Consider the following 25900-nt stretch of genomic DNA (forward strand, 5'->3'; position numbering starts at 1 on the left):
GTCTCTCATGAGGACCGCCACAGGACAGGAAGACCCAGAGTTACCTCTGCCGCAGAAGGATAAGTTCATTAGAGTTAACTGTCTCTCATGAGGACCGCCACAGGACAGGAAGACCCAGAGTTACCTCTGCTGCAGAGGATAAGTTCATTAGAGTTAACTGTCTCTCATGAGGACCGCCACAGGACAGGAAGACCCAGAGTTACCTCTGCTGCAGAGGATAAGTTCATTAGAGTTAACTGTCTCTCATGAGGACCGCCACAGGACAGGAAGACCCAGAGTTACCTCTGCTGCAGAGGATAAGTTCATTAGAGTTAACTGTCTCTCATGAGGACCGCCACAGGACAGGAAGACCCCAGAGTTACCTCTGCTGCAGAGGATAAGTTCATTAGAGTTAACTGTCTCTCATGAGGACCGCCACAGGACAGGAAGACCCAGAGTTACCTCTGCTGCAGAGGATAAGTTCATTAGAGTTAACTGTCTCTCATGAGGACCGCCACAGGACAGGAAGACCCAGAGTTACCTCTGCTGCAGAGGATAAGTTCATTAGAGTTAACTGTCTCTCATGAGGACCGCCACAGGACAGGAAGACCCAGAGTTACCTCTGCTGCAGAGGATAAGTTCATTAGAGTTACCAGCCTCAGATTGCAACCCAAATAAATGCTTCACAGAGTTCAAGTAACAGACACATCTCAACATCAACTGTTCAGAGGAGACTGTGAGAATCAGGTCTTCATGGTCGAATTGCTGCAAAGAAACCACTACTAAAGGACACCAATAAGAAGAGACTTGCTTGGGCCAAAGAAACATGAGCAATGGACATTAGACCGGTGGAAATCTGTCCTTTGGTCTGATGAATCCAAACTGGAGATTTTTGGTTCCAACCGCTGTGTCTTTGTGAGACGTAGAGTACATTACATTACATTTAAGTCATTTAGCAGACGCTCTTATCCAGAGCGACGAGTAGGTGAACAGATGATCTCCGCATGTGTGGTTCCCACCGTGAAGCATGGAGGAGGAGGTGTGTTGATGTGGGGGTGCTTTGCTGGTGACACTGTCAGTGATTTATTTAGAATTCAAGGCACACTTAACCAGCATCACAGCATTCTGCAGCAAAACGCCATCCAATCTGGTTTGCGCTTAGTGGGACTATTATTTAATTTTCAACAGGACAATGACCCAACACACCTCCAGGCTGTGTAAGGGCTATTTGACCAAGAAGGAGAGTGATGGAGTGCTGCATCCGATGACCTGGCCTACACAATCACCCGACCTCAACCCAATTGAGATGGCTTGGGATGATCTGGACTGCAGAGTGAAGGAAAAGCAGCCAACAAGTGCTCAGCATATATGGGAACTCCTTCAAGACTGTTGAAAAAGCATTCCAGGTGAAGCTGGTTGAGAGAATGCTAAGAGTTTGCAAAACTGTCATCAAGTCAAACGGTGGCTACTTTGAAGAGTCTAAAATCTAAAATATATTTTCATTTGTTTAACACTTTTTTGGTTACTACATATATCCATATGTGTTATGTCGTAGTGTTGATGTCTTGACTATAATTCTACAATGTAGAAAATAGTTTTCAAAAATAAAGAAAAATCCTAGAATGAGTAGGTGTTGTAAAACTGGCACTGTACATCAGGATTACATAGCTAGATTACTGTGTTAATTCAAGTAAGAGGAAAATAAAAGGTCAATAATGTTACACAAGTAATATTACACAGTACAGTACACCCTGTACTGTGTTAACTCAGGTAAGAGGACAAGATAATGCGAATTAGAATTTGGGTACACTACTGACTGAATCCAACCCAGATTGTCTGTAAAGGAAGTTTCAATAAAGTTACTTCAAATTCTACAATTATTTGATTTGTTTTTCTCTGCCTGGTTGGGCATGTGTACACTAGTTACTGTAGCTAAGTCAATTTCTCTGTGATTGACTCACCGTTGGATTCACCGTTTCCATGGATATGGAATGACGGCGAGAGTTCCTTGGCAGCGACCCTGGCCATCCGACATTCCTCGCTAGCCTTCAGGGCCACACCTTCAGCTGCATCCGCCTTTCCCCTCGCGTGGCTCATCCTGAGAGACAGAGAGAGACAGAGAGAGAGAGACAGAGAGAGAAAGACAGAGAGAGACAGAGAGAGAGAGACAGAGAGAGAAAGAAACAGAGAAAGAGAGAGAGAGAGAGAGACAGAGACAGAGACAGAGATTGACAGAGAGAGAGACAGAGAGAGAGGCAGAGACAGAGACAGAGATTGACAGAGAGAGAGACAGAGAGAGACAGAGAGAGACAGAGAGAGAGAGACAGAGATTGAGAGAGAGAGAGAGAGAGAGAGAGAGAGAGAGAGAGAGAGGCAGAGACAGAGACAGAGATTGACAGAGAGAGAGAGAGAGAGAGAGAGAGAGACAGAGAGAGAGACAGAGATTGACAGAGAGAGACAGAGAGAGAGAGAGAGAGGCAGAGACAGAGATTGACAGAGAGAGAGAGAGAGAGAGAGAGAGAGAGAGGCAGAGACAGAGACAGAGATTGACAGAGAGAGAGAGAGAGAGAGAGAGAGAGAGAGGCAGAGACAGAGACAGAGATTGACAGAGAGAGAGAGAGAGAGAGAGAGAGAGAGACAGAGACAGAGATTGACAGAGAGAGAGAGAGAGACAGAGAGAGAGAGAGAGAGAGAGAGAGAGAGAGAGACAGAGACAGAGATTGACAGAGAGAGAGAGAGAGAGAGAGAGAGAGAGAGAGAGAGAGAGAGAGACAGAGACAGAGATTGACAGAGAGAGAGAGAGAGAGAGAGAGAGAGCAGAGACAGAGACAGAGATTGACAGAGAGAGAGAGAGAGAGAGAGACAGAGACAGAGATTGACAGAGAGAGAGAGAGAGAGAGAGAGAGAGAGCAGAGACAGAGACAGAGATTGACAGAGAGAGAGAGAGAGAGAGAGAGAGAGAGAGAGAGGCAGAGACAGAGACAGAGATTGACAGAGAGAGAGAGAGAGAGAGAGAGAGACAGGGATATTAAAATGCTTGATGTAGATGCTGGTTGTAGATTTAAATCTGTGTGTAGATTGTCTTGGTGCTGTGTGTTGCCTTAAGGACTGTTGTTTACACCCTGTATCTGTCTGGCTTGGGTTTTGTGTTGCCTTAGGGACTGTTGTTTATACCCTGTATCTGTCTGGCTTGGGTTTTGTGTTGCCTTAGGGACTGTTGTTTATACCCTGTATCTGTCTGGCCTGGGTTTTGTGTTGCCTTAAGGACTGTTGTTTACACCCTGTATCTGTCTGGCCTGGGTTTTGTGTTGCCTTAAGGACTGTTGTTTACACCCTGTATCTGTCTGGCCTGGGTTTTGTGCTGTGTGTTGCCTTAAGGACTGTTGTTTACACCCTGTATCTGTCTGGCCTGGGGTTTGTGTTGCCTTAAGGACTGTTGTTTACACCCTGTATCTGTCTGGCCTGGGGTTTGTGTTGCCTTAAGGACTGTTGTTTACACCCTGTATCTGTCTGGCCTGGGGTTTGTGTTGCCTTAAGGACTGTTGTTTACACCCTGTATCTGTCTGGCTTGGGGTTTGTGTTGCCTTAAGGACTGTTGTTTACACCCTGTATCTGTCTGGCCTGGGGTTTTTTCTTTATCAGGATGGTTCTCTTTTTCAGACTGTTCCTCCGGTGAGTATAATATTTCCCCCGGAACATTCCGGTAAATGGCCTGGTTTTCTGTTCAGCCCTTTTCATCCATTTTATGGATGGATTTTATACTAGAATGGCACCCAGAACCTGTTTTCTGCTAACATTCCTCTCCTTGGGACAAATGTGTTTGACATGACAAGGATTGGCAAGGAGTGGAATATTAGCACAAACAGATCCCAGAACAGCCATCCACTCTATCACCATGATCCCTACAGGACAGCTCAGCCATCCACTGTATCACTATGATCCTATCAGGACAGCTCAGCCATCCACTGTATTACCATGATCCCAACAGGACAGCACAGCCATCCACTGTATTACCATGATCCCAACAGGACAGCTCAGCCATCCACTGTATCACCATGATCCCAACAGGACAGCTCAGCCATCCACTGTATCACTATGATCCCAACAGGACAGCTCAGCCATCCACTGTATCACCATGATCCCAACAGGACAGCTCAGCCATCCACTGTATCACAATGATCCCCACAGGACAGCTCAGCCATCCACTGTATCACTATGATCCTAACAGGACAGCTCAGCCATCCACTGTATCACCATGATCCCAACAGGACAGAACAGCCATCCACTCTATCACCATGATCCCAACAGGACAGCTCAGCCATCCACTGTATCACCATGATCCCAACAGGACAGCTCAGCCATCCACTGTATCACCATGATCCCAACAGGACAGCTCAGCCATCCACTGTATCACCATGATCCCAACAGGACAGCTCAGCCATCCACTGTATCACCATGATCCCAACAGGACAGCACAGCCATCCACTGTATTACCATGATCCCAACAGGACAGCTCAGCCATCCACTGTATCACCATGATCCCAACAGGACAGCTCAGCCATCCACTGTATCACCATGATCCCAACAGGACAGCTCAGCCATCCACTGTCACCATGATCCCAAAACAGGACAGCTCAGCCATCCACTGTATCACCATGATCCCAACAGGACAGCTCAGCCATCCACTGAATCACCATGATCCCCACAGGACAGCACAGCCATCCACTGTATCACCATGATCCCAAAAGGACAGCTCAGCCATCCACTGTATCACCATGATCCCAACAGGACAGCTCAGCCATCCACTGAATCACCATGATCCCAAAAGGACAGCTCAGCCATCCACTGTATCACCATGATCCCAACAGGACAGCTCAGCCATCCACTGAATCACCATGATCCCAAAAGGACAGCTCAGCCATCCACTGTATCACCATGATCCCAACAGGACAGCTCAGCCATCCACTGTATCACCACAATCCCTTACTGTTCTCTTTCTGACAGTAGCATCGGCTCAAATGTAATCAATTCACCACGACGGGATGTCTTCTTTTTTTATTGATTTGTTTTACTTGACATAATACAGTCATCCAAAACAATCAATCTGCATGGGTTCGTTTTTCTAAGGAAATGGTTTGCTTGCTTGGTGAACAACTTTTGCTGACCTGTTACCTCAGTGAAGATACTGCTTGAAGAGTTGCTGAGACTACAGGTCTTGTTTACCTGACCTGTTACCTCAGTACGGTACAACCATACTGCTTGAAGAGTTGCTGAGACTACAGGTCTATCGGACCCCGAGGGACAGTTTACCTGACCTGTTACCTCAGTACGGTACAACCATACTGCTTGAAGAGTTGCTGAGACTACAGGTCTATCGGACCCCTAGGGACAGTTTACCTGACCTGTTACCTCAGTACTTACAACTATACTGCTTGAAGAGTTGCTGAGACTACAGGTCTATCGGACCCCGAGGGACAGTTTACCTGACCTGTTACCTCAGTACGGTACAACCATACTGCTTGAAGAGTTGCTGAGACTACAGGTCTATCGGACCCCGAGGACAGTTTACCTGACCTGTTACCTCAGTACGGTACAACCATACTGCTTGAAGAGTTGCTGAGACTACAGGTCTATCGGACCCCGAGGGACAGTTTACCTGACCTGTTACCTCAGTACGGTACAACCATACTGCTTGAAGAGTTGCTGAGACTACAGGTCTATCGGACCCCTAGGGACAGTTTACCTGACCCAGATGAAACCTATTTCTGGACTTAAAAACAACCTTTCATGGATATTCTCAACTAGGCCTTTTAGTCTGGAAACCGGCCCATTTGGCACATCGCAAGTTAACAGAGTATCTTTAAGTGCACTTGTCAAAGACAAAGATGTTGGCCACCTTCTCCGGCTCCCTAACCTAAGCCTAACCTTACCTTTAGCTCTAACCCGACTACTGTTACCACAGCAACAGAGATCTCCGGCTCCCTAACTTAAGCCTACCCCTAGCTCTAACCCGACTACTGTTACCACAGCAACAGAGATCTCCGGTTCCCTAACCTAAGCCTAACCTTACCGCTAGCTCTAACCCGAATACTGTTACCACAGCAACAGAGATCTCCGGCTCCCTAACCTAAGCCTAACCTTACCCTTAGCTCTAACCCGACTACTGTTACCACAGCAACAGAGATCTCCGGCTCCCTAACCTAAGCCTAACATTAGCCTTAGCTCTAACCCGACTACTGTTACCACAGCAACAGAGATCTCCGGCTCCCTAACTTAAGCCTAACATTAGCCTTAGCTCTAACCCGAATACTGTTACCACAGCAACAGAGATCTCCGGCTCCCTAACTTAAGCCTACCCCTAGCTCTAACCCGACTACTGTTACCACAGCAACAGAGATCTCCGGCTCCCTAACCTAAGCCTAACCTTAGCCTTAGCTCTAACCCGACTACTGTTACCACAGCAACAGAGATCTCCGGCTCCCTAACCTAAGCCTAACCTTACCCCTAGCTCTAACCCGACTACTGTTACCACAGCAACAGAGATCTCCGGCTCCCTAACCTAAGCCTAACCTTACCCTTAGCTCTAACCCGACTACTGTTACCACAGCAACAGAGATCTCCGGCTCCCTAACCTAAGCCTAACCTTAGCCTTAGCTCTAACCCGACTACTGTTACCACAGCAACAGAGATCTCCGGCTCCCTAACCTAAGCCTAACCCCTAGCTCTAACCCGACTACTGTTACCACAGCAACAGAGATCTCACCAGGCTGTTTCCCCTAACCTAAGCCTAACCTTGGCGATGTCTGCAGCCTTCCTCTAACCCTGACTACTGTTACCACAGCAACAGAGATCTCACCATGGCTCCCTGGCCCAAGCCTAACTGCTTGGCCTGCTAGCTCTAACCCTGACTACTGTTACCACAGCAACAGAGATCTCCGGCTCCCTAACCTAAGATTAACCTTAACCTGCAGCTAGCTCTAACCCGACTACTGTTACCACAGCAACAGAGATCTCCCATGGCTCCCTAACCTGGACAGATTAACCTTAACCTTAGCTCTCTACCCGACTACTGTTACCACAGCAACAGAGATCTCCAGCTCCCTAACCTAAGCCTAACCTTACCCTTAGCTCTAACCCGACTACTGTTACCACAGCAACAGAGATCAGCACCATGGGTCTGTTTCTCACCTGGACAGGGCGATCTCTGCCTTCTGCTTGGCGATGTCTGCAGCTAGCTCTAACCCTGACTACTGTTACCACAGCAACAGAGATCAACACCATGTGTCTGTGTCTCACCTGGACAGGGCGATCTCTGCCTTCTGCTTGGCGATGTCTGCAGCTAGCTCTAACCCTGACTACTGTTACCACAGCAACAGAGATCAACACCATGTGTCTGTTTCTCACCTGGACAGGGCGATCTCTGCCTTCTGCTTGGCGATGTCTGCAGCCTTCTCAGCTGCTTCCACAGCCCGCTCCACCTTCTCCCTGATCTTACTGGCTCTCAGAGGAATCAGGTTCTTCCGCTTCCCGCTGACCAGCGCGTTCTGCTTGTACTTCCCTTCCTCTTTGGTGCTGTCGGGGAACGTTGTACAGCCGTAACCATGGCGCTTGTTGGCCACCCACTCCCCCTCGTAGCGTAGACCGTCGGAGCGCCGGCTCACGCCCCAACCCGCCCGCTGGTCACTGCGCCACTCGCCGGCGTAGGCCTCGGTGACCGTGGCATCCACAGGAGCGCCCTGCTCGCCGTCCTGGCTAGCGTTGGAGTGTATGTCGGAGGCGGCAGAGGAGACGGTGCTCATGCCGGCCTCGCTGCAGAACGAGCTCTGTTTACTCAGCTGGCTGGCCAGGGAACTCTTGGACTCGGAGCGACGCAGCTTCAGACCACTCAGGATCGACTGGCGGAAACGGCCTGGGATATGAAACGACACAACGTTATTTATCCTTTTATTTATTTTACCTTTATTTAACCAGGCAAGTCAGTTAAGAACAAATTCTTATTTTCAATGACGGCCTAGGAACAGTGGGTTAACTGCCTGTTCAGGGGCAGAACGACAGATTTGTACCTTGTCAGCTCGGGGGTTTGAACTCGCAACCTTCCGGTTACTAGTCCAACGCTCTAACCACTAGGCTACCCTGCCGCCCCAAAATACGATACGATGCAACTTTACAGACATGGACAACTGACATACAAACACCAGCGTGACATAATAACAAAGGCAACGGGGAATCCAGTCCATGTCAAAGTACCAATAGATGGACTAGAAAACAGGGCTAATGGATATTGAAGTATCAGCTCATAGAACCCGACCAGCTGCCCACAAACATCAGAGTCTCACCTTTCCTCTTCCCCCAGAAAGGTCCGCCTCGCTGGGCGCAGTCAGATGAAGCCCCCCTCCCACGGGACTCCCGACCAGCCCGCCCCCCACCACCCCGTCGGCAGGAGGGAAAGAGGTCCCGGTGCCGTCCTCCAGCGGGGTGGGGGCCGTGGCTGTGCTCGGAGCGGAGGAGTTTATGGACGGAAAAGAGGGTAGAGGATGACGGCCGCCATGCCGTATGGCACGCTCTGCCGGACCCCATAGCCGTGCCGCATCCCCCCAACCACTGGCCCTGGAACGTACCTATAGGAGAGAGTCACAGGGGTCATTATAGGGCGATCCCCCTCAACCACTGGCCCTGGAAAGGTGCCTATGGATGAAAGAGTCATAACCAGGGGTCAAATTATAAAGGTGCATCTGGAAAGAGGCATAACATTGGTCACCACAAAAAGAGGCAAACCACTTACCCCTCCAGAAAGGTGCATGGATGGAAAGAGGCATAACCAATTAGGTCACCCCCAGAAAGGTGCATGGATGGAAAGAGGCATAACCAACTAGGTCACCCCCCAGAAAGGTGCATGGATGGAAAGAGGCATAACCAATTAGGTCACCCCCCCAGAAAGGTGCATGGATGGAAAGAGGCATAACCAATTAGGTCACCCCCTCCCCCAGAAAGGTGCATGGAGGGAAAGAGGCATAACCAATTAGGTCACCCCCCAGAAAGGTGCATGGATGGAAAGAGGTGTAACATAAGTCTTATTATGAGACACTATAAAAGGCTGTTAGTGCTTATAACAAGTATTAAAGCATTATAGCTGCATGCGTTGTGACATCGTATTTCATTGGGAGAAAATTCTCATGTTGGGTAGCAGTGACTAACTGATATCACACACATGGCTTGTTTATTCCATTTGAATCAACTAGGGCCTATAAGAGAGTGAGACATTATCTTACGTCACCATTCCAGCTCTGCTACCTGGTTTACTGCAGGTGAAAGGGGTCTTTAAAGGACTATATGATGGGATGAATGGTGGGGAACCACTGTGTGTGTATATGAAAGCAATATGGGGACATAAGAGGTCTAAGGCGGATCATAGGCGTGGAACCTGCAAGTGTATATGGTGAAGCTAGATGGAGGAGCCCCTGAGAAGAACCAAGGGATGAGGGTTGTCCTGGATGTGACACAGGGACTCCGTGGCCACAACATCAAGATGCAGTAACTTTTTTTTTTTACTTGGCACAAGCTGGGACAGGAGCTCCTCAAGAGGAAGCTAGCAGGAACATTAGGAAAAAACAAGCCAGAGCTCCTCAAGAGGAAGCTAGCAGGAACATTAGGAAAAAACAAGCCAGAGCTCCTCAAGAGGAAGCTAGCAGGAACATTAGGAAAAAAAACAAGCCAGAGCTCCTCAAGAGGAAGCTAGCAGGAACATGAGGAAAAAACAAGCCAGAGCTCCTCAAGAGGAAACTAGCAGGAACATTAGGAAAAAACAAGCCAGAGCTCCTCAAGAGGAAGCTAGCAGGAACATTAGGAAAAAACAAGCCAGAGCTCCTCAAGAGGAAGCTAGCAGGAACATTAGGAAAAAACAAGCCAGAGCTCCTCAAGAGGAAGCTAGCAGGAACATTAGGAAAAAAACAAGCCAGAGCTCCTCAAGAGGAAGCTAGCAGGAACATTAGGAAAAAACAAGCCAGAGCTCCTCAAGAGGAAGCTAGCAGGAACATTAGGAAAAAACAAGCCAGAGCTCCTCAAGAGGAAGCTAGCAGGAACATTAGGAAAAAAACAAGCCAGAGCTCCTCAAGAGGAAGCTAGCAGGAACATTAGGAAAAAAACAAGCCAGAGCTCCTCAAGAGGAAGCTAGAAGGAACATTAGGAAAAAAACAAGCCAGAGCTCCTCAAGAGGAAGCTAGCAGGAACATTAGGAAAAAACAAGCCAGAGCTCCTCAAGAGGAAGCTAGCAGGAACATTAAGAAAAAAACAAGCCAGAGCTCCTCAAGAGGAAGCTAGCAGGAACATTAGGAAAAAAACAAGCCAGAGCTCCTCAAGAGAAAGCTAGAAGGAACATTAGGAAAAAACATGCCAGAGCTACTCAAGAGTAAGCTAGCAGGAACATTAGGAAAAAACAAGCCAGAGCTCCTCAAGAGGAAGCTAGCAGGAACATTAGGAAAAAAAACAAGCCAGAGCTCCTCAAGAGGAAGCTAGCAGGAACATTAGGAAAAAAAACAAGCCAGAGCTCCTCAAGAGGAAGCTAGCAGGAACATTAGGAAAAAACAAGCCAGAGCTCCTCAAGTGGAAGCTAGCAGGAACATTAGGAAAAAAACAAGCCAGAGCTCCTAAAGAGGAAGCTAGCAGGAACATTAGGAAAAAACAAGCCAGAGCTCCTCAAGAGGAAGCTAGCAGGAACATTAGGAAAATAACAAGCCAGAGCTCCTCAAGAGGAAGCTAGCAGGAACATTAGGAAAAAACAAGCCAGACCTCCTCAAGAGGAAGCTAGCAGGAACATTAGGAAAAAACAAGCCAGAGCTCCTCAAGAGGAAGCTAGCAGGAACATTAGGAAAAAACAAGCCAGAGCTCCTCAAGAGGAAGCTAGCAGGAACATTAGGAAAAAAACAAGCCAGAGCTCCTCAAGAGGAAGCTAGCAGGAACATTAGGAAAAAACATTAGAGCTCCTCAAGAGGAAGCTAGCAGGAACATTAGGAAAAAACAAGCCAGAGCTCCTCAAGAGGAAGCTAGCAGGAACATTAGGAAAAAACAAGCCAGAGCTCCTCAAGAGGAAGCTAGCAGGAACATTAGGAAAAAAACAAGCCAGAGCTCTTCAAGAGGAAGCTCGAAGGAACATTAGGAAAAAAACAAGCCAGAGCTCCTCAAGAGGAAGCTAGCAGGAACATTAGGAAAAAACAAGCCAGAGCTCCTCAAGAGGAAGCTAGCAGGAACATTAGGAAAAAACAAGCCAGAGCTCCCACCTCAGCTGTTGAATACACGGAACAGGCCTATCAATTCCTCTCAGTTTTTGTTCACGGCCGACACGTCCCGAGTGTCCTACTTGCCAAAGAAAGGCAAAAAATGTGGTATTTATCCCTGTGTTTCCTGTCTCTCTGCCCCAGTGTATTTATCCCTGTGTTTCATGTCTCTCTGTCCCAGTGTATATATATATCCATGTGTTTCCTGTCTCTCTGTACAAGTGTATTTATCCCTGTGTTTCCTGTCTCTCTGTACCAGTGTATTTATCCCTGTGTTTCCTGTCTCTCTGTACCAGTGTATTTATCCCTGTGTTTCCTGTCTCTCTGTACCAGTGTATTTATCCCTGTGTTTCCTGTCTCTCTGCGCCAGTGTATTTATCCCTGTGTTTCCTGTCTCTCTGCCCCAGTGTATTTATCCCTGTGTTTCCTATCTCTCTGTACCAGTGTATTTATCCCTGTGTTTCCTGTCTCTGCCCAGTGTATTTATCCCTGTGTTTCCTGTCTCTGTGTGCCAGTGTATTTATCCCTGTGTTTTCTGTCTCCCTGTTCCAGTGTATTTATCCCTGTGTTTCCTATCTCTCTGCGCCAGTGTATTTATCCCTGTGTTTCCTGTCTCTGCCCCAGTGTATTTATCCCTGTGTTTCCTGTCTCTCTGTGCCAGTGTATTTATCCCTGTGTTTCCTGTCTCCCTGTTCCAGTGTATTTATCCCTGTGTTTCCTGTCTCTCTGCGCCAGTGTATTTATCCCTGTGTTTCCTGTCTCTCTGCCCCAGTGTATTTATCCCTGTGTTTCCTGTCTCTCTGCCCCAGTGTATTTATCCCTGTGTTTCCTGTCTCTATGTGCCAGTGTATTTATCCCTGTGTTTCCTGTCTCTATGTGCCAGTGTATTTATCCCTGTGTTTCCTGTCTCTCTGCCCCAGTGTATTTATCCCTGTGTTTCCTGTCTCTCTGTCCCAGTGTATTTATCCCTGTTTTTCCTGTCTCTCTGCCCCAGTGTATTTATCCCCTGTGTTTCCTGTCTCTCTGTACCAGTGTATTTATCCCTGTGTTTCCTGTCTCTCTGCGCCAGTGTATTTATCCCTGTGTTTCCTGTCTCTCTGCCCCAGTGTATTTATCCCTGTGTTTCCTGTCTCTCTGTACCAGTGTATTTATCCCTGTGTTTCCTGTCTCTCTGCGCCAGTGTTTTTATCCCTGTGTTTCCTGTCTCTGCCCCAGTGTATTTATCCCTGTGTTTCCTGTCTCTCTGTGCCAGTGTATTTATCCCTGTGTTTCCTGTCTCCCTGTTCCAGTGTATTTATCCCTGTTTTTCCTGTCTCTCTGCCCCAGTGTATTTATCCCTGTGTTTCCTGTCTCTATGTGCCAGTGTATTTATCCCTGTGTTTCCTATCTCTCTGTACCAGTGTATTTATCCCTGTGTTTCCTGTCTCTCTGCGCCAGTGTATTTATCCCTGTGTTTCCTGTCTCTGCCCCAGTGTATTTATCCCTGTGTTTCCTGTCTCTCTGTGCCAGTGTATTTATCCCTGTGTTTTCTGTCTCCCTGTTCCAGTGTATTTATCCCTGTGTTTCCTGTCTCTCTGCGCCAGTGTATTTATCCCTGTGTTTCCTGTCTCTGCCCCAGTGTATTTATCCCTGTGTTTCCTGTCTCTCTGTGCCAGTGTATTTATCCCTGTGTTTCCTGTCTCCCTGTTCCAGTGTATTTATCCCTGTGTTTCCTGTCTCTCTGCGCCAGTGTATTTATCCCTGTGTTTCCTGTCTCTCTGCCCCAGTGTATTTATCCCTGTGTTTCCTGTCTCTCTGCCCCAGTGTATTTATCCCTGTGTTTCCTGTCTCTATGTGCCAGTGTATTTATCCCTGTGTTTCCTGTCTCTATGTGCCAGTGTATTTATCCCTGTGTTTCCTGTCTCTCTGCCCCAGGTATTTATCCCTGTGTTTCCTGTCTCTCTGTCCCAGTGTATTTATCCCTGTTTTTCCTGTCTCTCTGCCCCAGTGTATTTATCCCTGTGTTTCCTGTCTCTATGTGCCAGTGTATTTATCCCTGTGTTTCCTGTCTCTCTGCCCCAGTGTATTTATCCCTGTGTTTCCTGTCTCTCTGTACCAGAGTATTTATCCCCGTGTTTCCTGGCTCTCTGCCCCAGTGTATTTATCCCTGTGTTTCCTGTCTCTCTGTACCAGTGTATTTATCCCTGTGTTTCCTGTCTCTCTGCGCCAGTGTATTTATCCCTGTGTTTCCTGTCTCTCTGTGCCAGTTCATCTTGTTTGTTTTTCAAGTCAACCAGTGTTTTTCCCTACTCCTGCTTCTCTTCTCTTTTTCTTGTCCTCGTGATTTTTTGACCCTTTGCCTGTTTTCTGGACTCTGTACCCGCCTGCCTGACCATTCTGCCTGCGCTGACCTCGAGCCTGCCTGACCATTCTGCCTGCCTGACCATTCTGCCTGCCCTGACCATTCTGCCTGCCTGACCACTCTGCCTGCCCTGACCTCGAGCCTGCCTGACCATTCTGCCTGCCTGACCACTCTGCCTGCCTGACCATTCTGCCTGCCTGACCATTTTGCCTGCCTGACCACTCTGCCTGCCTGACCATTCTGCCTGCCTGACCACTCTGCCTGCCTGACCATTCTGCCTGCCTGACCACTCTGCCTGCCTGACCATTCTGCCTGCCTGACCACTCTGCCTGCCTGACCATTCTGCCTGCCCTGACCATTCTGCCTGCCTGACCATTCTGCCTGCCTGACCATTCTTCCTGCCTGACCATTCTGCCTGCCACTCTGTACCTCCTGGACTCTGAACTGGTTTTGACCTTTTGCCTGTCCACGACCATTCTCTTGTGTGTCTGCATCTGGGTCTCGTCTTGTGCCCTTATATAAATACATTTGCAAAACACAGAAACTCTGTCTCTCATGTGGTGTGTCAACTGGCCTTCATTTGTGTTCAATGGGGCTCATTTATCATTTCCATAAAATACTGTATGTAAAATGTGACCTTCCAGTTTGTTCAGTTCAAAGCAATAAACATCAATAGTGATGAAAACCTTGTTTCATTTATATTTGTTCAAGATAAACATGATTTATTCCACCCAGGTCTTGATTGTAATGACATTTTATTTAAAAAAAGAAAGCACTTTTATTGATAAGTGTGATCGAGCAGGTAAATGGCAAATATTAGCCATGTAGGCTGTCTATACTGCTTGTAATTTATATAAGTCAACATCTAAATATTAAGTATGTTTACTTAAATTGTTATGGCTGAATTGATTCAAACCCCAATAATGTTGTGGGTCCATCAGACCCGAGAAGATCGGGAGAATAACAAAAACATGAACGCCACACAGGGGTTAAATATCATGACCGCACATCACGCCATGACAACCGTTTAAATATCTTGGACAGCACATCACGTCATGTCATGACAACAGTTTAAATATCATGGACAGCACATCACGTCATGACAACCGTTTAAATATCACGGACCGCACATCACGTCATGACAACCGTTTAAATATCACGGACAGCACATCACGTCATGACAACCGTTTAAATATCATGGACAGCACATCACGTCATGACAACCGTTTAAATATCACGGACCGCACATCACGTCATGACAACCGTTTAAATATCACGGACCGCACATCACGTCATGACAACCGTTTAAATATCATGGACAGCACATCACGTCATGACAACCGTTTAAATATCTTGGACAGCACATCACGTCATGACAACCGTTTAAATATCTTGGACAGCACATCACGTCATGACAACCGTTTAAATATCACGGACAGCACATCACGTCATGACAACCGTTTAAATATCACGGACAGCACATCATGTCATGACAACCGTTTAAATATCATGGACAGCACATCACGTCATGACAACCGTTTAAATATCTTGGACAGCACATCACGTCATGACAACCGTTTAAATATCTTGGACAGCACATCACGTCATGACAACAGGTTAAATATCACGGACCGCACATCACGTCATGACAACCGTTTAAATATCTTGGACAGCACATCACGTCATGACAACCGTTTAAATATCACGGACCGCACATCACGTCATGACAACAGGTTAAATATCCTGGACCGCACATCACGTCATGACAACCGTTTAAATATCACGGACAGCACATCACGTCATGACAACCGTTTAAATATCTTGGACCGCACATCACGTCATGACAACCGTTTAAATATCTTGGACCGCACATCACGTCATGACAACCGTTTAAATATCACGGACCGCACATCACGTCATGACAACAGGTTAAATATCACGGACCGCAATGCTCTCTACCTCAGGCAAAATCATGTTTTTCATTTTCCATTGATTAAAACTAAGATGTTATGTTTTATTTCACAACTTGGCTGAAGCAAATAATGATCCGTTTTTATCTTATGTTGTTTTATACAGTAGACTGTTTAAAGAGCGTTTCCATCTCATTTCAGTAGTGAGGCTTTTAAACGCGAACATATTGACGTTTTAGTGGCCGGGAGGATAGGCATAATTAAACGGCATTTCACCTCCATTTCAACCATCTAAAAACAGAGGAATGACGTGTCGTGAACCTTCGCTGTGGCGTGTCTGTCAAAGTGTAAGAGATCGGGACCTGTCCATGGTGCTGAAATGCGATCACAATAGACAAAGCTATGCTGCGCCGACCCCATGTAAATAGCGATTCATGTTATTAGCTTCTACACTACATATTATGTGTAGCTGTTGGTATAGCGACAATAGCACGTTTATTGGGTTTGTGGAAAATGTGTCAGCTCGTGCGTGCTATATTAATCTCCCAGGTGAGAGACCGAACTCTCTCTCGTGACGCAGTCTTTATTTTGATTTATTTTTTATCTAATTCTGGAGTGTTATTACGGTCGCCTCCGCTACTTCATAAACCAAATAACACCAAGGTTAAATAACACCAAGGTTAAATAACACCAAGGTTATCTGCTGGTATGTAAACCATTGCGGTACATCTGATATTAGACTACAGGCTACGCTATTAAACAACCTCTAGCTACACCGATACAGCCAGCCACGGATCTGGTTTCCATGGTCCCCTCTGCATCACTTATTGACCCCTCTCTCCTTTCCCTATCTCTACCTCTCTTCCTCCCTCCCACTCCTATCTTCCTCTCTTCCTCCCTCACTCTACCTCTCTACCTTTCCCTATCTCTACCTCTCTTCCTCCCCTCACTCTATCTTCCTCTCTTCCTCCCTCACTCTACCTCTCTACCTTTCCCTATCTCTACCTCTCTTCCTCCCTCCTCTATCTCCCTCTCTTCCTCCCCTCCTCTCCTCCCTATCTTCCTTCCCCTGGCACCCCCTCACTGCCTCTCTCAGCTCATCGGTTTAGTGCAATGGGTGCTTTGGTTATCAAACGGCCTAGATTAGGGACAGTTTGACATTTACTGTGTGTGTGTGTGTGTGGGGGGGGGCAGATGTCTCTTTATCTCTTTATATTACAGTGGAGAGGATGAACATGCGCAGGTAGCCTACAGGACACCTTTTTAAGTAGCCTAGTTAAATGAATACATTTTAAAAGTTAAGTTAAGTGACCAATATTTAGACAATATTGAAGCGTTTGAGGTCAAGGAATAGCTACTCTGATTGTTAAGGAGGCAGAACGCGCGTGAATCTTTCCTGAATAACTGGGCCTGCTGGGCGCATGAGACTGTGTGGCTACACAATGTAGGACGACTTGGGAGAATGAGGATGGGCAGAAAGATAAACGCAGCCAGACTGTCCTGTACGGTGCCTCATCTAGATCAACAGTAGACCCACAATTCATCCAGACGGAATGAAACAGTCAAATATCGGGGCTTTTGCGCCATTATTCAATGGCATTTTCACTTCAGTTTATAGTACCTCACCGATATATTTGAGCCTTTTGGTATTCCCACTTCTGACACCAAGCACCGAGCAGCGGCAGGACAAGGAGGTGAACCCCGAGGTCATTAGCGTGAAAAGGAAAAACCCCATAATGCATCGTGCCAATAGGTGAACCCTCTCTATGAGGAATCCTTAAAAATACAGTAAGTTACATTTGTTTCAGCTGCGTGTCTTCACTCTTATTTCATGTGTAATGACACACCTGGCCTCTCCTCTGTACCTGGCCTACTCCTCTGCCTGGCCTCTCCTCTGCACCTGGCCTCTCCTCTGTACCTGGCCTCTCTCTCTGCACCCTGGCCTCTCCTCTGTACCCTGGCCTCTCACTGTACCTGGCCTCTCCTCCGCACCTGGCCTCTCCTCTGCACCTGGTCTCTCCCTCTGTACCTGGCCTCTCCTCTGTACCTGGCCTCTCCTCCGCACCTGGCCTCTCCTCTCTGTACCTGGCCTCTCTTCTGTACCTGGCCTCTCCCCTGCCTGGCCTCTCACTGCCACCTGGCCTCTCCACTGCCTGGCCTCTCCTCTGCACCTGGCCTCTCCTCTGTACCTGGCCTCTCCTCTGTACCTGGCCTCTCCTCTGCACCTGGCCTCTCCTCTGTATCTGGCCTCTCTTCTGTACCTGGCCTCTCTGCTGTACTGGCCTCTCCTCTGCACCTGGCCTCTCCTCTGCACCTGGCTTCTCCTCTGCACCTGGCCTCTCCTCTGCACCCTGGCCTCTCTCTGCACCTGTCCTCTCCGCTGTACCTGGCCTCTCCTCTGCACTGCACCTGGCCTCTCCTCTGCACCTGTCCTCTCCACTGCACCTGGCCTCTCCACTGCACACCTGGCCTCTCCACTGCCCTGGCCTCTCCTCTGCACCTGGCCTCTCCTCTGTACCACAGCCTCTCCTCTGCCTGTCCTCTCCACTGCACCTGGCCTCTCCTCTGCACCTGGCCACCCCTCCCACCTGTCCTCCTCCTCTATACCTGGCCTCTCCTCTTTACCTGGCCTCTCCACTGCACCTGGCCTCTCCTCTACACCTGGCCTCTCCTCTGTACCTGGCCTCTCCTCTGCACCTGGCCTCTCCTCTGCACCTGGCCTCTCCTCTGTACCTGGCCCCTCTCCTCTGCCTGGCCTCTCCTCTGTACCTGGCCTCTCCTCTGCACCTGGCCTCTCCTCTGCACCTGGCCTCTCCTCTGCCCTGGCCTCTCCTCTGCACCTGGCCTCTCCTCTGCACCCTGGCCTCTCTCTCTGTACCTGGCCTCTCCTCTGCACCTGGCCTCTCCTCTGTACCTGGCTCTCCTCCCCGCACCTGGCCTCTCCTCTGTACCTGGCCTCTCCTCTGCACCTGGCCTCTCCTCTGCCCTGGCCTCTCCTCTGTACCTGGCCTCTCCACTCTGCACCTGGCCTCCTCCTCTGCACCTGGCCTCTCCTCTGTACCTGGCCTCTCCTCTACCTGGCCTCTCCTCTGCACCTGGCCTCTCCTCTGCACCCTGGCCTCTCCTCTGCACCTGGCCTCTCCTCTGCACCCTGGCCTCTCCTCTACACCTGGCCTCTCCACTGTACCTGGCCTCTCCTCTGCACCTGGCCTCTCCCTCTGCACCTGGTCTCTCCACTGCCAATCAGTTATTCCTCTACGTTCTTAATGGATTTATATAGAAAATTGATGCAGATTTGAATGATTTTATGTGTGGCATGATTGCTAGTTAACTATTGCAGATCTGGACAAGCGATCCACCTACCACTATTGTCTCTATGTACAGAGGGCAGGATAGAGTTGACTGTATACTAAACGTGTAGAAAAGTGTAGAGCATAAGGAAATACCAAAACACCTTGGTAGGGGAGGAGCGTGCAGGCAGATAGGAAATGTGGCTGTATTGAAGAAATTATTTTGTTAAACCTGCAAAATGGGGAATGTAAACCAGGGAAAATGCACTACCCTCCCTGTGCCTAATAATACAAATAAATAAAAATCATCCCTCCCCAAAGCAAAACAAAAGCTAGACAAACCTCCCTTATTTTGGACCGGCCCACCTCAGTCAATTTCAAACTGTCCCTTTGCCCCCAAGTCAGAAAACCCCAGTGACAGTGCCAAAGCACCAATCAGAGCGCAGGAACACAGAGAGTCTCCAGTGACAGGCTGACCTGCTGTCTCGGCGTTACCATGGCCCCGATTTACAGTAGAGGCATCTGTGGTATAATGCAGAAGGGCGAGAGAGGTATAGGGAGAGAAAGAGAATGGATGTGTATATAGTAGGGAAGAATAGAGGAGGGGGAATAGAGGAGGAATAATAGAGGAGGGAATAGAGGAGAAGGCAAAGAGGAGGGGGAAATAGAGGAGGAGGAATAGAGGAGGAAGAATAGAGGGAGGGGGAATGAAGGAGGAAGAATAGAGGAGGGGGAATAGGGGAAAGAATAGAGGAGGGAATAGGGAGAGGGGAATAGAGGAGGAAGAATAGAGGAGGGGGAATAGGGAGAGGGGAATAGAGGAGGAAGAATAGAGGAGAGGGGAATAGAGGAGGGGGAATAGAGGAGGAGGCATAGAGGAGGGGGAATAGGGGAGAGGGAATAGAGGAGGAGGAATAGAGGAGGGGGAATAGGGAGAGGGGAATAGAGGAGGAAGAATAGAGGAGGGGGAATAGAAGGAGGGAATAGAGGAGGAAGAATAGAGGAGAGGGGAATGAGGATGGGGAATAGAGGAGGGGGAATAGAGGAGTGGGGAATGGAGGAGAGGGAATAGAGGAGGAGGCATAGAGGAGGGGGAATAGGGGAGAGGGGAATAGAGGAGGAAGAATAGAGGAGGGGGAATAGAGGAGGGGAATAGAGGAGGAAGAACAGAGGAGAGGGGAATAGAGGAGGGGGAATAGAGGAGGAGGCATAGAGGAGGGGGAATAGAGGAGGAGGAATAGAGGAGGGGAATAGGGGAGAGGGGAATAGAGGAGGAAGAATAGAGGAGGGGGAATAGAGGAGGGGAAATAGAGGAGGGGGAATAGAGGGAGGGAATAGAGGAGAGGGGAATAGAGGAGGAGGCATAGAGGAGGGAGGAATAGAGGAGGGGGAATAGGGAAGGAGGAATAGAAGAGGAGGAATAGAGGAGGGGGAATAGAGGAGGAGGAATAGAGGAGGGATGAATAGAGGAGGGGGAATAGAGGGTTGAGGAATAGAGGAGGGGAAATAGAAGAGGGAGAAATAGAGGAGGGAGGAATAGAGGGGGAATAGAGGAGGGAGAATAGAGGAGAGGGGAATAGAGGAGGGGGAATAGAGGAGGAGGCATAGAGGAGGGGAATAGAGGAGGAGGAATAGAGGAGGGGAATAGGGAGAGGGGAATAGAGGAGGAAGAATAGAGGAGGGGGAATAGAGGAGGGGGAATAGAGGAGGGGGAATAGAGGAGAGGGGGAATAGAGGAGGAGAGGGAATAGAGGAAGGGGAATATGGAAGGGAGGAATAGAAGAGGAGGAATAGAGGAGGGGGAATAGAGGAGGAGGAATAGAGGAGGGAGGAATAGAGGAGGGGGAATAGAGGGGTTGAGGAATAGAGGAGGGGAAATAGAGGAGGGAGAAATAGAGGAGGGGGAATAGAGGAGGGAGAAATAGAGGAGGGAGAATAGAGGAGGGGGAATAGAGGAGGGAGGAATAGAGGAGGGAGGAATAGAGGAGGAGGAATAGAGGAGGGAGGAATAGAGGAGGGGGAATAGAGGAGGGAGGAATAGAGGAGTGAGGAATAGAGGAGGGAGGAATAGAGGAGGGGGAATAGAGGAGGGAGAATAGAGGAGGAGGAATAGAGGAGGGGGAATAGAGGAGGGAGGAATAGAGGAGGGAGTAATAGAGGAGGAGGAATAGAGGAGGGAGGAATAGAGGAGCGGGAATAGAGGAGCGGGAATAGAGGAGGGGGAATAGAGGAGGAGGAATAGAGGAGGGAGGAATAGAGGAGGGAGGAATAGAGGAGGAGGAATAGAGGAGGAGGAATAGAGGAGTGGGAATAGAGGAGCGGGAATAGAGGAGCGGGAATAGAGGAGGAGGAATAGAGGTTTGGGGAATAGAGATGCTGAGAGGATATAACGATTCAACAGGCTTTTCAGATAAGATGGTGGCAGGCAGTCAGATGCTATATACATGTAAAAAAAACTGATGCATTTCAGTTAGCTGACATTACTGGCAGCATCATTGTTTGTCTTTGCGTGGTAACATGTACTATACTGCTGGTCCACATGAAGTGTTCTGCTCTCACACCACTTTATTACAGAACTGGAAATAGCAATATAACCTACATACTCTGTCTTTGTAAAGCTTGCACACACACATAGGGCCTAGCCCAGATCCAGACCTAGTCCTGAATGTTCTCTAGGATCTACTGCCAGTCTGCAGGGGCTCCTCTCTGATTCAGCTAGCCCAGATCCAGACCTAGTCCTGAATGTTCTCTAGGATCTAGTACCAGTCTGCAGGGGCTCCTCTCTGATTCAGCTAGCCCAGATCCAGACCTAGTCCTGAATGTTCTCTAGGATCTAGTGCCAGTCTGCAGGGGCTCATTTCTGATTCAGCTAGCCCAGATCCAGACCTAGTCCTGAATGTTCTCTAGGATCTAGTGCCAGTCTGCAGGGGCTCCTCTCTGATTCAGCTAGCCCAGATCCAGACCTAGTCCTGAATGTTCTCTAGGATCTAGTGCCAGTCTGCAGGGACTCCTCTCTGATTCAGCTAGCCCAGATACAGACCTAGAATGTTCTCTAGACTAGTGCCAGTCTACAGTCCTGATTCAGCTGCCCAGATCCAGACCTCTCTAGGATCTAGTGCCAGTCTGCAGGGACTCCTCTCTGAGTCAGCTAGCCCAGATACAGACAGAGTCCTGAATGTTCTCTAGGATCTAGTGCCAGTCTGCAGGGGCTCCTCTCTGATTCAGCTAGCCCAGATACAGACAGAGTCCTGAATGTTCTCTAGGATCTAGTGCCAGTCTGCAGGGGCTCCTCTCTGATTCAGCTAGCTCAGATCCAGACAGAGTCCGGAATGTTCTCTAGGATCTAGTGCCAGTCTGCAGGGGCTCCTCTCTGATTCAGCTAGCCCAGATACAGACCTAGTCCTGAATGTTCTCTAGGATCTAGTGCCAGTCTACAGGGACTCCTCTCTGATTCAGCTAGCCCAGATACAGACAGAGTCCTGAGTGTTCTCTAGGATCTAGTGCCAGTCTGCAGGGACTCCTCTCTGATTCAGCTAGCCCAGATCCAGACCTAGTCCTGAATGTTCTCTAGGATCTAGTGCCAGTCTACAGGGGCTCCTCTCTGATTCAGCTAGCCCAGATACAGACAGAGTCCTGAATGTTCTCTAGGATCTAGTGCCAGTCTGCAGGGGCTCCTCTCTGATTCAGCTAGCCCAGATCCAGACCTAGTCCTGAATGTTCTCTAGGATCTAGTGCCAGTCTGCAGGGACTCCTCTCTGATTCAGCTAGCCCAGATCCAGACCTAGTCCTGAATGTTCTCTAGGATCTAGTGCCAGTCTGCAGGGGCTCCTCTCTGATTCTCTGTATGTTTCAGACCTTTTACTGCCGACTGGGGAGGTGACCTGTATATTGTTATCAATCCCAGCTGAAATAGTTCTCAGATATGGGATAACCATTTCAGATACAAGGGGAGTCAGGTAGAGATACTGTATGAAAAGAGATGGAGAGAACATAATACAATGGGATGAGGGTTGAAAGGAGGATGAGAGGTACAGGATAAGGAGAGGGTAGAGTGACCCTTATAGCACCTGTTTTATAGTGGGTTAACACCAAAATAGAATGAATACAAGTGTGCTGCATAGTAAGAGCAACCTCAGCGTGATGGCTTGGTGTGTCCCTTCCTTACCTCCATCAGAGTACGTCTCAGTCCCGTATCCATCCTGCAGGCCGTTGCTCCAGGTCCCTTCGTAACGGGCCCCGCTAACCGTGCTCTCCAGTTGGCCATAGCGTCCCTTGAAGCCCTGCGTCCACTCCCCCCTGTAGTCCCAGCGGCCCTTGCTCTCCACGCCGACACCGTGGCGTTTCCCCTGCGCCCACGTGCCCTGGTAACTATTCCCGCTGGGCCAGGTGTAGACGCCCAGGACCTCGAAGCCGTGGCTCCAGGCCCCGGCGTACTCCCCGACCCTGTGGCCCTGTGCAGACCCCTGGCCATGGGCCTTGCCCTGCTCCCACCCTCCACAGTACGACCCCGTCATCAAAGTCAAACCTGCCTCCAGTGGACATGCATGAAACAGGTTTAGGCAAAATCCTCAGAACGTCAAGAAGAGAAATCAGGTTTACACAGAAAGATCAGGGCCGGGAGGTGAAGATGGAGATAGAATCATGAAGGTTTAGATCTCCTAGTATTTCCTTTACCTTCTTGTTGTTGTTTTTTTAATGATAATGGAATCAAAAACAGGTTCCCTGTTTTGTACAGAGCAGGGCTTGGTCCAGAGAACATCACCTGGGACGGAGAGAGGTTTCATCTGTCTGTCAATGGAGGTGGCAGGATCTGGATCTTGGTCTGGGCCTGGCGCGTGTTAAGGATGCTAGATGCTACTGCCGGCCGAGCATTCTGCTTCCCACGGCTGTATGCGCTCCTCCTCCTCTCCTCCTCCTCCTCCTCCTCTCCTCCTCCTCCTCCACCCTCCTCCTCCTCCACCCTCCTCGCCAGCTGGGATGGCACTAACCCACTCACCTCTCCGTTGGCTGGGGCACTCCAGACAGGCTAGGCCCAGGCTTTTCTAATAGTCCCAGAGGCCCTGACGGCAGCAGCGCCACAGCAAGCACAGCCTGATGAGCTCAATCAGACATACCACCACCACCCGTCTAGCTGTGCCGTACTGGCACACAGAAATGGAGAGAGGGATAGAGATGGGAGAGGGAGAGAGGATAGAGACGGGGAGAGAGATCGTACCTCACCAGTACGCCCCCAGAAATAAACAGAGATGGGCTATAGCTATAGAATGGGCTGAAACATCCAAACACACCCATCCGTAAACACACACACACACACACTGAACACACACACACCTCAGACGACCTAACCGACTGTGTATTTCCCCTTTGCTCCCCTCTTCTTCTGTCTTGTTCTCTCCTTCCTCCTCCTCCTCCTCCCCACTGTGCTCTTGCAGCGCTGTAGCGATGGAGCTGCAGTCTCTCCTGAACAACATGGGAGGAGGGTTGATGCAACAACAAAATATATATATAATGATTGTCTTCCTTTCCTCTTAATCTTCTGTATTTAGAGCTCAACCCCCTTATGTCTGGGTCGTTAATATATCCAGTTTCCCACAAGTCATATGGTGTTGATCTCTCGGTCTCTTCTCTCCCTTGTTTTCTCTCTCTCTCTCTCTCGCTCTAAAATCTGCTCATTACTGAAGGACTGGTCCACCCCATCCAATACCCCTCCCCCACATGCTCCCTCTCTCCCTCCCTCCTCCTGTAGGCTCTTAAAGAGACAGGGATACAGGGACAGGGGAAGAGCAGCGTATGTTCGGTTCACTACACTGGTCCTTTGGGGATAAATCCTGCTTTCCCTAATTACCTAGTGGTCTAATGATCTACCTCTCTCTCTCTGTCTCCCTCTCTCTCTCTCTCTCTCTCTCTCTCTCTCTCTCTCTCTCTGTCTCTGTCTCTCTCTCTCTCTCTCTCTCTCTCTCTCTCTCTCTCTGTCTCTGTCTCTCTCTCTCCCTCTCTCTTTCTCTCTCTCTCTCTCTCTCTCTCTCTCTCTCTCTCTCTCTCTCTCTCTCTGTCTCTCTCTCTCTCGCTCTCTCTCTCTCCTCTCTACCTTTCTCTCAATTCAATTCAATTCAAGTGGCTTTATTGGCAGGGGAAACATATGTTAACATTGCCAAAGCTAGTGAAGTAGATAATATACAAAAGTGAAATAATCAATACAAATTAACAGTCAACATTACACAAAGACATTACAAATGTCATATTATATGTATATATACAGTGTTGTAACGATGTGCAAATGGTTAAAGTACAAAAGGGAAAATAAATAAACATAAATATGGGTTGTATTTACAATGGTGTTTATTCTTCACTGGTTGACCTTTTCTTGTGGAAACAGGTCACACATCTTGCTGCTGTGATGTCACACTGTGGTATTTCACCCAGTAGATATGGGAGTTTATCAAACCGGGTTTGTTTTCAAATTCTTTGTGGATCTGTGTAATCTGAGGGAAATATGTCTCTCTAATATGGCCATACATTGGGCAGGAGGTTAGGAAGTGCAGCTCAGTTTCCACCTCATTTTGTGGGGCAGTGTGAACACAGCCTGTCTTCTCTTGAGAGCCAGATCTGTCTACAGCGGCATTTCTCAATAGCAAGGCTATGCTCACTGAGTCTGTACATAGTCAAAACTTTCCTTAAATTTGGGTCAGTCACAGTGGTCAGGTATTCTGCCACTGTGTACTCTCTGTTTAAGGCCAAATATCATTCCAGTTGCTCTGTGGGGTGTGTTTGTGTTTGTGAACAGAGCCCCAGGACCAGCGATGCTTAGTGGACTCTTCTCCAGGTTCATCTCTCTGTAAGTGATGGCTTTGTTATGGAAGGTTTGGGAATCACTTCCTTTTAGGTGGTTGTAAATTTAACATCTCTTTTCTGGATTTGGATCATTAGCTGTTATCGGCCTAATTCTGCTCTGCATGCATTATTTGGTGTTCTCGTTGTACACAGAGGATATTTTTGCGAATTCTGCATGCAGAGTCTCAATTTGGTGTTTGTCCCATTTGTGAATTCTTGGTTGGTGAGCGGACCCAGACCTCCCGCAACCATAAAGGGCAATGGGCTCTATGACTGATT

At 48.6% G+C, this 25900-nt stretch overlaps 1 pseudogene; it reads right to left on the reverse strand.

Moving 5' to 3' along the window:
- The window catches only part of LOC135565428 (junctophilin-3-like), a 225378-nt pseudogene extending 202046 nt beyond the window's left edge, over positions 1 to 23332 (reverse strand).
- Between the last annotated feature and the right edge of the window lie 2568 nt (positions 23333 to 25900).

The sequence above is a fragment of the Oncorhynchus nerka genome, linkage group LG27, assembly GCF_034236695.1.
Source record: "Oncorhynchus nerka isolate Pitt River linkage group LG27, Oner_Uvic_2.0, whole genome shotgun sequence".
Taxonomy (NCBI): Eukaryota; Metazoa; Chordata; class Actinopteri; order Salmoniformes; family Salmonidae; genus Oncorhynchus; species Oncorhynchus nerka.